Here is a 10,614-nt window from a genome sequence, read left to right on the forward strand (position 1 = left end):
CACTCTGGGAGGCTGAGGCAGGAGGATCACAAGTTTGAGCCTAGAAACTTAGTGACTTAGCAAGACCCTGTCTCAAAGGGGGGGAGGGGAGTTGAGGATGTATCTCAATGTAAAGGGCCAGGAATCAATCCCTAGTACCACAAAAACAAACAAACAAACAAACAGAAAATAGTGTAAGAATGGAAAATGATTTACCAGGCAAACATTTACAGAAAGAAAGCTTATGTGTCAATAATATCAGAAAAATAAAATCTAAGGTAAAGGCATTAAAAAAATCAAAGAAGGCTGTTTCATGTTGATTACAGGTACAGATTATTAGTCATAAATTTTTATGAACATTTCAACATAATTTAAAAACATATAAAGACTAAACATAGATAGTGAAAATAATTGCTCCATAATCACAATGAGAGACACACATGCCTCTCAGAATCAGCTGCTGGAGCAGACAAAAAGAGATTTGAACAGCACACCAAGTTCACATGTTTTTAGCAGAAACATTCCCAAATTTTGATCCCATTTTACTCCTGAAGAGTAAGACTAGCCATTGTGGTTTAGGTTTACAGTGGAATTGGTTGGTGGTTTTTGTTTGTTTGTTTGAGACGGAGCCTCACTATGTACCCCAGGCTGGCCTCAAACTTGCTGTGATCCTGTGCATTTGTGTACAAATCATTGTGTGGAACAAATGTGTCTGTTTTCATTTCTCTTGGGTAAACACCTAGGATGAAACTATAGGATCATATGGTAGATGGAGGTATAATTTTTAAAGAAACTGCCAGTTTTTCAAGGTGATTACACCATTTTACATTCCCTCCAGCAATGCACAGCTTTCTTGTATTACTATTGCAGATTATTTAACATCCAGATTTCATTTGATCACGTTGAATGTTTTTTCCAACAGGATTTTAACAAGCTCATTAGAAGAAGTAGCTATGTTTACAGTTCTTTGTGGTCTTATGTATTTACTGTCATACTGAGTATATACGAGGCAATTTTTATTTTAAAATTTTTCTATTTTTTCTAATTACATATTTAATAAATACTTGTTGGTTGCTTATTTTATTTTTGCTTTTTTGTTTTGTTTTGATTCTCTTTTTTTGATTTTTTGAGATAGGGTCTCACTACATAGTTCAGGCTGGCCTTGAACTCCCTGTGTAGCCCAGGCTGGCCTTTAACTTGCTATGATCCTCCTGCCTCAGTCTCCCGAGTGCTGGGATCACAGGCATGTGCCACAATGCCTGACTGGTTTTGGTTTTTTGAGACAGGGTCTTGCTATGTTGTCTAGGCTGGTCTTAAATTCCTGGTCTCAAACAATCCTCTAGCCTAAGCCTCCCAAGTAGCTGGGAGCACAGGGATACACCATGATGCTCAGGTTGGAATAAATATTTTTTGAGATTCTTTTTATTTCTGTTTTTTGTTTTGTTTTGTTTTTTGGTACTGGGGATCGAACTCCGGTCCTTACACTTGCACAGCAAGCAGTGAAACCACAGAGCTAAATCCCCGGCTGTTTCTGTTTTAATTGACCAACAAATTTAATTTGGCTCCTAGTTGTTTTTTGTTGGTTGGTTGGTTGGTTGGTACCGGGGATCAAACTTGGGACCTTGTGCTTTTGAGGCAGGCACAGGAATCATTGAGCTAAATCCCCAGCTGGAATAAATATTTTTTGAATGCTGATTTTTATGGGGGTTTTTTGGTACAAGAGAGTGAGCCCCTTGCACATACAAAGCATAAGCTCTATCACTGAGCTACAGGCCTAGACCTCTGAATGACTATTAAACTGTTGGATGGTCTGCAGTAGGCAGTAAATGACAGGACATTTTTTAAATTACCCTTGCAGACCACTGTGTAATATCATTCTTTTAAAAGCAGGATTCAACATCACCTAGATCTATCTTGGACTCATTACAAAAGACGGGAATACCCTCATTTTAAGGCTCTAAGGCAACATTTCTAGTTACTCGCACAGCATCTCACTTGAAAACACTAAGCTTGCAGATTCCTTTGAAGCCACAGCTCCTACACAATTGAGGCCAGTGTATAATTAGAAGTTGTAGGCATAGAAGATTCCAGGAAAGTTTGTTCAATGGAGAAGACTCAAGTGGGAAGCCTTTCACCTATTGGCTTTACCTCTTTTCCTTCTTTCCTGGAATGTCAAAAAGTGAGAAGGTTCTGCAGCTGTTTTGCAAGCATGAGGAAGGCAGCCAGCTGCTAAGGATGTGAGAAGGGAAAGATAGAAATCTGGATTCCTGATGGCACCATGGAGTGGCCATCTAGCCCTAGATTTCCTGGTTTTAGAACCCAAGCTATGTTAAAAAATAAAAGAAATTCCATGGTATCTGAGTTCTTACTACACATCATAAAACAGTCCTTGCTTTTACCTGCCACATTGTCCCATGATGGGTTTCCCAAATGCTATGTCTTTGTTGTTCTCTCAAATAGGTTACTAGACTGCTACAGGACAATTATGCTTGAGTAGGGCAACAGGAAGTAGATGAGTCACAGAGACACAATTTTTATCAGCAGCACCTTTTCTCATGCCAGGAAGAGAAGTGAGGGCTGGGGATTTAGCTCAGTGGTTCTGAAAGCGCGAGGTCCAGAGTTCAATCCCTTGTACCAAAAAAAAAAAAAGAGAGAGAGAAGTGAATCATTCAGCATTATAGCATCACTATTTTGTGGTCAGGAAGATTGAGGTAGAAAGGGAAGAAATAATCAACAAAAGGCTATGAATTATTGCATCTTATCTCTGTCCTACACTGCAGGCCTTGAATTTTCCTGTCTTTTTTTTCTTAGTTTGCATGGAAAATCCCATTTCTTCTGTTTAAACCAGTTTCTCAACCTCAGCAATGTTGGTATTTGGGGTTGGACACTTCTTCGTGGGAGGGGCTGTCCTGTGTCTTGTAAGATATTTAATAGCATCCCTGGGTTCTGTACCCACCAGAGGCTGGTAGCACATCCTGATACTCCCATTTTTGACAACCAAAATAGTCTGCAGACATTGCCAAAGTCCCTTGAGGACTAAGATCAGCCCCAGTTGACACCCACGGCCCTAAATTCAGGTTAAACACTCTTGCACTCTGCACCTGCTCATTCCCACGCTGTTCCCCCACAATCCAGGTCAGGGGCCGTGGATCCTGATGGCTGGAGCTCAGCTGTCTGTCTCTCCATGCAGATTCTGCTCCTTGGAGGCAGGGGCTGCATCTGACTCATCTTGCCAACTCCCTGATTATTGACTAAAAAGATTTAAAAATGGCTCCAGGGGGGCCGGTGATTTAGCTCAGTGATTCCGCCGCCTGCCTCACAAGTGCAAGGACCTGAGTTTGATCCCCAGTACCAAAAAAAAAAAAAAAAAGTAGAAATAAAAATGGCTCCAGAGATGAATGGAAATAGTCCTCAGGAATTCTGTCATCCTGATGCCGCTGTTTCAACATTCATTATCAGATTCATGTGTCCCATGCTTTTGCTTGGTGTCGTATGTTATAGATTCCCATCCTCTAGTCAAGAGATACTCTAGCAAGGAAGGGCCGTGTGTTCACTGTTCGAAACATATCAATTAAAATAGAAAAAGAAAACAATGTTTAGGTCAATTCTTCTTTTCCTCCAGTACAGTACTGGGGATTGAACCCAGGGGCCTCACCCATGTTTAGGCAAGTATTCTACTATGGAGTTGCATCCCTAGCCTTTTTATATTTTTAAATTTTGAGACAGTATCTTGCTAAGTTGTCCAGGTTGGCCTTGAATTTAGTCTTCCTGCCTCAGCCTCCCAAGTAGCTGGGATTTCAGGGGTGCACTACCACACCTGGCTAGCTTTTTATATCCTCACAAGGAAAAAAGAAAACTTAAATGATCCAGGAGAAAGTAAAGAGCAAATTTCTATATAAAATATTGTTTCTTTTATGGAATCAAAATGGAATCCTAAGTTTGCAGAAAGTGCCATTTTTACTCATCTCAGTTCCAATTCCCCATAACATCATTTCAAAAACGACTATGGTACATTTGTCGCAAGAAACCAACTGCGTAGAGCTTCATTACCTTCTAGAAATGGATGATGTCATTTTGGCTTGCTAGGACTGTTGATACTAGTGTGTTTGTTTAAGTTCATTATTTGTTTTATTTTATTTTTTCTTTGCTGTGCTAGGAGTCTAACCTAGGGTCTTGCCTGAGGTAGGAAAGCCCTCTACCACTGAGCCACATCCACAGCCCAAGAATATTTGTAAAGGACATTTGTGAACCATTTAAGTAACATTGAGACACCCAGCGTGTGGGCAGGAAACCCTCTCAGTCATGTTGATGAATGTTTCCTTTGATCCCTTGGCTGCCCAGCCCTTTCTTGAAAAAAGAGTTGCAATACTTCCTGAAGTTCACTTGTGTGCTTTAGAGTTCTGAGAAATTCAGTCTTCCTTTGGCTTCTGCAAACTGCTGCAATTCATTTGCCCAGCCAATTAATCAGCGATTAAAAGGGCAGGACAAGAAAAGGAGAAGATTCATTAGAAAGGTGCCAAGATACCACACATCTTTCTTTCCACTTGGCATTGACCCAGAGCAGTAAACGGTTCTGTATTTGGTTTTGTCTTTTTCAAGAAAACACAAACTCTCCATTGTTGGGTAACTATTTTTTGCTCTGATGTTCAAAATTAGCAAGGGAAGCAAGTCTTACCTTGTTTGAACAAAGTAACCGTCAAAGGGTCCCATCATCACTCTTAATTTTTTTTTTTTTTTGGTACCGGGGATCAAACTCGGGTCTTTGAGCTTGCAAGGCAGGCGGCGGAACCACTGAGCTAAATCCCCGGCCCCCCATCATCACTCTTAGGAGAAATAAAATCATGTCACTGGTTTTGAAAATTCTTAAACTTTTTATTTTGACTTAATTTAAAATCTGTAAAAAAAGTTGCAAGTCTAAGATGGAGAGAGGATGGTTAATAGGCACAAGGGTGCAGTTGGATAGGAGAAATAATGTCTAATGTTCTATAACACAGTATTATAACTGTGGTTGACAACAATTAACTGAATGATTTCAAAATACTTAGTAGAGAGGATTTTGAATATTCCCAGCACAAAGAAATGATAAGTGTTGGAGGCAAGCGATGTGCCAATTATCCTGACCTGATTATTACACATTGTGTACATGCATTGAAATGTCATGCTGGGCCCCATAAATATTTACAATTTTGTGTCAATTAAAAACTTTCACACTATGTTTTAAAAATTGCAGCTGGACATCTGATGCATGCCTGTAATCCTAGCTCAGGAGCTGAGGCAGGAGGATATCCTTAAATTCAAACCCAGTCTGGGCTACATAGTAAGTTCAAGGCCAGCCTGAATTACAGAGTGAGATCCTGTGTTAAATAAACCAATAAATAAATATAAATAAAAAATTGCAAAGCTAGTACAGAGAATTCCCACACACCTCTCATTTAGCTTCATTTTCTCCTAATGTTTTCTACTTACATTGTTGTACATTGGCCAAAAACTAAGAAAACGGCATTGTCACATTGTTCTTAACTAAAACAGCCTTTGTCTGGATTTTGAGTTTTTTTCTTAACATCCTCTTTCTGATCCAGGCTCCTGCACTGGTTTGGATTATTTAGCTCAATAGTTCATCTATTATGGCAAAAAAAGAAAATGTTTCATGATTAATTTCAGTAAGAAAGTGATCTGAGGAGCTGAATGACGCAACTTCACCTTCCTGGACAAACATGGTGGCACCATAGGTGATGCATAACCTGATTGGTAGACTAGATTTCCTAAAGGTGGTCTGAGGACTCAGTATACAAACAAACGAAACTTTTTTCCGGAACCAGGGATCGAACTCAGGACTCTGTGCTTGCCAGGCAGGTGCAGTGCAGCTGAGCCACATCCCTGGCCCTCAAAACTTTTTTTTATTTTTTTCAAAACTTTTTAAAAATTTATAACTGACTTTACACATCTGTACTCATGTGGAGGAAGAGAGAAAATTTTATGTTTTCATGAAAACACCTAGGATTTATGTGTTTCCAAGAGTCAGCTAGGTAAAATACAGTATAGCCCAATCTCTCATTTGGTGAATAAAAGGGATATAAGAAGAGAAAAGCTTTGGGCCTGGAGGAGGAAGTAGAATTATATTTGCTGAAGAGAACACTGGGAGGCTGACCATTCATCTTCTCATCATTTGTCCTCCATCCCAGTGAACAGCCACTGCCAGCAGGGGCCAGGGTGTTGGTTTGTGAGATGGGTACAGGGTAGGTTTTCGGTTCTCCCATACAAATTAGTTGGGGGGCCAGGCATGGTGATGCACCCCTGTAATTCCAGCACTGGAGAGGCTGAGACAAAAGGATCGGTGTGAGTTTGAGGCCAGCCTGGGTGGGCTACATAGTAAGTTCAAGGCCAGCTTGAAATACAGAGTGAGACCCTGTCTCAAAAAATAAATTAGGTAACCAGGGACAAGTTGCTCAATCTCTCTGAAGACCAGTTTCCTTGTTACTAAAATAAGAATCGAGGGCCTGGAGATGTAGCTCAGTGAAAGAGCACTTACCTAGCATTCACAAGCCCCTGGGTTAGTTAGATCCCCAGTATGCTCCTGCACGTACACACACACACACACACACACACACACACACACACAAAACCACCTTAAAAAATGAATTGTGTGTTGAATAGAACATTCTTTTGGCACAGTGCATGATATAGAGAAAGTATTTAATATATGTTAAGTATTATTACTATTATGAAAGGCAATCCTTCTCTAATCCTAACAAGTATTCCCAGCCTGCCTTTCTTTCTTGCCTTCTTTCTTTCTTTCTTGAAACAGGGTCTCACTGTGTAGTTCTGGCCAACTTTGAATTCATTATGTAGCCCAGGCTGGCCTCAAACTCAGTTTTCCTCCTACGTCAGCCTCCTGAGTACTGGGATTGTAGGCATGCACCACCAGGCGTGGCTTCCTGGCCTCTTCTTAATCATTAATCTCATCCTTTCTTCCATCTATAGATATGTGGTAGCTAAGAAGTTTGAGGTTTGATAGTTCCCAGAAGGCTACATGGAACAATAGAGTATTCAAGTCTTTTGGGTTTGTTTTCACAGTATTAAGGATTGAACCCAGGACCTTTGCACTGAGCTATATCCTCAGCCTCCCCCCTTTACTTTTTTTTTTAAATTTTGAGACAGAGTCTTGCTAAGTCTCAAGGTTTTAAAACACATCCAAGAAGCCCGGCATGGTGGCATGTACCCATAGTCCCAGCTTCTCAGGAGGCTGAGGCAGGAGAAACACTTGAGCTCAGTAGTTCTGGACCAGTCTGGGCAACATAGAAAGAAACTGTCTTTCAAAAAAAGGAAATAAGTATAAATCTTGATCACCAGTCACAAGCAGGAATGAGTTCCACCAAACTGTAAACATGTTATAGTAATGGACACCATATGAGTTTTATTCCATTGTGTCTTCCTCCAGCCTGAGAACAAAATGCCTGCTTGGGTCAGACCTGGTCACAGGCTACCAATTATCTGCCCTATTAGTGTGACCTGAAAGCAAATTCCCAGCACAGGACTGTAAACACTTGTAAGCTCACAGACCCGTGACCTATGGCACAATTCCAGGGATGGGGTTTTGATTACACCACAATGTGGGGTTGGTGCCTTGTGCCAGTTGCTCTATGCCTAACAAGATGAGGACAGCTGTCATGTCTGGGAGAGAAGTTGGGATATGCAATTTTAAAACCTGAATCTGTACCTAGCATACTCGTGGGCCTGAGTTTGATCCCCAGAACTGCAAATACATAAATAATAATGATAATAAATCAATTTAACAAATTTAGAATATGACTCTTCTTTTACAAAAAAATTTCCAATTTTAAAATGAGGCTAGGTGTGGTGGCACATGCCTGTGATCCCAGCACTCAGGAGGCTGAGGCGGGAGGCTGAGGCAGGAGGGTTGCATTGAGTTGGAAGCCAGCCTGGGCTACAGAGGGAGGTCAAAGCCACCCTGAACTACATAGCAAGACCCTGTTTCAAAAAAAAGAAAGAAAGTGGCTGGGGATTTAGCTCAGTGGTTTTGCAACCTTCTGTGCAAGCACAAGGACCCAAGTTTGATCCCCAGTACCAAAAAAAAAAGAAAGAAAGAAAGAAAGAAAATGAGTTATATTTTCCAGTGTGTCATTGCAGAATTATAGAATGAATTACAGTCCTGGGAACCCACACATGTCTCCAAAATCACTTGTCAACATCTGTATTCTCACTGATCCCTGCCCCTGGGGAACAGAGAGGCAGAGAATTACTTGCTGACCTTGAGCTGGAAGGTGTGGGTCATGTCTTGGCTCTATTGGATAATTTAGAACAAAGTATTAGGGCTAGGGATTTAGCTCAGTGTTTCTGCTGCCTGCCTCGAAAGCACAAGGTCCTGAGTTTGATCCCCAGCACCAAAAAAAAAAAAGTTTGTAGAACAAAGTATTAACCTCTTTTAGGGCTCCTCCACCCCAGTACTGGGGAGTGAACCAGGCCCTAGCATCGAACTATATTTCCGACCCTTTTCTTTTTTTCTTTGGCACCGTGCCTGCCTTGCAAGCACAAGGTTCTGAGTTTGATCCTTGGTCAAAAAAAAAAAGTTCTTCCTGCCTCGGGCTTGGGGTAGCTGGGATTGCAGCATGCATCACCATGCCAGCACCCTCCACCCCCCTCCCCGTTATTTGTTTATACTGGAAAAATCAAGAATGTGCATGAAAACAGCTTGCCTGGAACACAGGAAAGAGCTTCTTTAGTTTATAATTCTGAGGCTCTGGAACAAAGGTAACCCATCCCTGTCTGAGCTGCTCTGATTTCTTTTTTCTTTTTCTTTTCTTTTTTCCTTTGGAAGTACTGGGGATTGAACTCGGGACTTTCACACTTAGGCTACATCCCAGGCTTTGTTTTGCTTTTAGACAGGGTCTCACTATGTACTGGTAGTTCAGGCTGTCCTTGAATTCACTATGTAGCCCAGTCTGGCCTGTAATTCATGGCATCCTCCTGCCTAAGCCTCCCAAGTGCTGGGATTACAGGAGTGCCACCATGCCCAGCTTCTGATGTTCCTATTGGAAACTCTGCCTAGATAGTGAAGGGAGGTGATGGCATAGGGAACAAACCCGTTGGCGAGCTCTGCCTGCTCACAAACACTGTCCTCCATGCACGAGAACTCTTCGGGTGGACTGGCACACATGCTGATGTGAAGCCTCCAAGCTGGACTCCAGGGCTGCTCCCTACAGAGACAGTGCAGCTGGCTGAGGAGCGAATGGAGACGCTGACAGCCCAGAGATACATACAGGAGGGGCCGGGTCCTTTAGGGTCATTGTCAGCCTACCAGTTTCCTTTACAAATCTAATGGTCTGTGAATCTGATATTTTCCTACCTTCTGAAACAGAAAGGGATAAAGAAATAGCTGCCCTGGCCGTAGCTTTGGATGGGAATATGTGTTTCTTAAATTGAAGTTTTTCGAAAGTGTCTTCATAGATCAGATTTGTTCAGGATTGCTGGAAGCACATTGTCTCATTCTAATTTTCACTTTAAAATTTTGGGGAAGAATCACTGAAAACAAGGCTTTTAATTTTTAATTAATTTATTTTTGAAACAGAATATCACTATGTAGTCCAGGCTGGCCTCGAACTCACCCGTGGTCCTCCTGTCTCAGCCTCCCCAAGTGCTGGGATCACAGGCATGTGCCATCACACCCAGCTAACCAAGGCTTTTTTTTTTTTGGTACTGGGAAGAACTCAGGACCTTGAGCTTGCAAGGCAGGCATGTTGTCACTGAGCTAAATCCCAGGCCCCCCAACTCCCGTCATCTTGATTCAATGTTCTATCCTGTACTCCCCAGGAACCAAGCTGAGGAGGAGAACAATTTGCCTGTGCATGAACTTGAGGCTCTTCTGAAATACTCCACCCTTCACCTGTATCAATCACACGCATTTGGTGCTATTTTTTTTTTTTTTTGAAGGGGGTCATACTATGTTGCCCAGGCTGGTCTCGAGCTCATGAGCTCAAGTGATCCTCCTGCCTCAGACCCCCAAGTAGTTGGACTATAGGCATGCACCGCCACACCCAACATATTCAATGCTTTTTAATTTAGTGTCCAGGAATAGGGTACACTCAGTCGTAACTTTTGGGTTAAATTGCAATTTCCAGCAACATGATCGGAATGACTGCCAGAAAACCCTGACTTCGGGTAACACATTCATCCTGAAGCACTGTGTTTGCATTGTCTTGCTCTCAAGGAAGCAGCATTTAGAAGATGAGAGAGACATGTAAACAGCTCCAGATAACCAGTGCTTAGTTCTGGTGTCTAGGAAAGAGGCCTAAATCCCATCAGAGGGCCATCATGGAAGCCCTCATAAAGGAAGGTATATTCATATGGGCTTTGAAGGATGAGCAGGAGTTTATATGTGATTTAGCTTTACTTCCTCCTGTCCTCATCTCACTGCTGAAGAATCATCCATATACCATCTGGCACGTGTGATAAAATCTCAAGAAGGTGATAATGATTCATCTGGTGCTAAAAATGACCTGAAACTGACAAAAAAAATTATAGATTCAACCTTTAACACCTGCTGCTACCCCTAAGCCTGTGTAAGAAGATCTTTCTAGCTGGAGTGGTCAGTCATACATGCCTGCAACTCTAGCACTC

Source organism: Heterocephalus glaber, unplaced genomic scaffold, assembly GCF_053883595.1.
Source record: "Heterocephalus glaber isolate CG9 unplaced genomic scaffold, H.glaber_assembly_v1.0 deba00001687, whole genome shotgun sequence".
In the NCBI taxonomy this organism is placed as follows: Eukaryota; Metazoa; Chordata; class Mammalia; order Rodentia; family Bathyergidae; genus Heterocephalus; species Heterocephalus glaber.